General features: G+C 45.9%; 1 long non-coding RNA gene across 1 annotated transcript in view; it reads left to right on the top strand.

Moving 5' to 3' along the window:
* Positions 1-465, top strand: part of LOC147997185 (uncharacterized) — an 18,346-nt gene extending 17,881 nt beyond the window's left edge. The window contains exon 3 of the long non-coding RNA XR_015648118.1: positions 242-465. This is a non-coding gene — a long non-coding RNA (uncharacterized LOC147997185). The remainder of the gene's footprint in view (positions 1-241) is intronic.
* Positions 466-1,620: the final 1,155 nt, after the last annotated feature.

The following is a 1,620-nucleotide window of genomic DNA, read 5'->3' on the forward strand; positions in this document are numbered from 1 at the left end:
CAACTTAAAAACTTTGTGACACACAAAGCGATATTCATTTTCTCCTTCTACTTTTCACTCTGTAGACCAAGATGGCAGACTATATCAGCCTTTGTGGAATGTGACCTTGTATTGCTTTGCCCTACTCTGCTCTGCTCTGCTCTGCTCAACTTAACAGACGTGTTTTTGCTTTTGTTTATGATTTTTGCTTGCTTGCTCGCTCGCTCCCATGACTTGACTGTGGTTTCCCTTTCTATTACAGCACGGTGACCAGACTGCCTTGGGGTAATCAGAAAGGAGGCCAGAAGCAGTCTTTTTTCTGACGCACTGAGACTACATACCAGCCGATTTGGAGGAAAAGATATCCCTCTCTCCCTCCCTCCCTCCCTCCCTCCCTCCCTCCCTCCCTCCCTCCCTCCCTCCCTCCCTCCTTGACCCATTTTCCCTCTTTCCCGATACACTCAATAAATTTAAAGTAAATCAATGAATCAAGTCTCTAGTAATTTATTTGTTGGGATTTATTTGTTGGAAATTATCCCTCCACACCTTCGCCCCTCCCCCCACCACTCGAGGATGTCTCCCTGGGGGGGGGCGGGGGGGTTGGGTGGACTCGTGTAGGCATACCTCTCCTCCCTTGGCTTTCCGGTCCACTTCGCTCCAGCATACCTAACTCTTTGGAAATGGTAATAGAGTTCATGACACACCCTCACAGAGAGAGGAAGAGTCCGATCGTTCACTGATTCGCTCTCAGCCAGCCTCGCCCTGACAGCTCAGGCATGTCTAAATCCGAATGTGGGCAATATTTACATGACTTGACTTGGTGCTTCTAACTTTTTCTCTCTCTTTTTTTTTTTCTTCTTTAGTATTTTTTTCTTTACCCTACAAACAGCACACTGCAGCTGTCTTCGGACACACAGCAGATCGATCCCATAACAGAGGGTTGTGAGCCACCATGGGAATAGAACTCAGGACCTCTGGAAGAACACAGTCAGAACTCTTAACTGCTGACTCCATTATTTCCGATTAATGTTTAATGTTTATTTTATTTTATTTTATTTTATTTTATTTTATTTTCGGAGCTGGGGACCGAACCCAGGGCCTTGTGCTTCCTAGGCAAGCGCTCTACCACTGAGCTAAATCCCCAACCCCAATGTTTAATGTTTAAATAAATAAACCTTGTAAAGAAATTAAGCATCTTAAAACCATAGGCATGTGCATCCCCTCCTCATTCGTTCATTCCCTCGCTCATTCATTCAGACAGACAGACAGACAGACAGACAGACAGACAGACAGACAGACAGCAACCAAAGTCTAGCCTTTAACAAAGCAAGAAAGCATACCCTGCGGGACGCACAGATGAATTCCTGAGGCTTACCCTGCAGAGCTTACATGAGGCTTAGTAAAGGACTGACCTGACAACAGCTACCTACATACGTTGAAAAGTCTACCTGGTATTGACGGATGATGACAAACTGTATGTGTGATACAAAACTGTATGTGTGGTTCCCCTTATAACTCATCTCGAAGAGCCCAGCTGTTGGGGCTCGTTCTTTTGGGGGGAAATGGAGGCTTTTCATCTTTCCCAAAGCTCCTCCTAGATCCTTTCTGTCCATCTGTCCATCCGTCCGTCCGTCCGTCTGT

This window comes from Rattus norvegicus, unplaced genomic scaffold (genome assembly GCF_021556685.1).
Source record: "Rattus norvegicus strain SHRSP/BbbUtx unplaced genomic scaffold, alternate assembly SHRSP_T2T unassigned-0000235, whole genome shotgun sequence".
Lineage (NCBI taxonomy): Eukaryota > Metazoa > Chordata > Mammalia > Rodentia > Muridae > Rattus > Rattus norvegicus.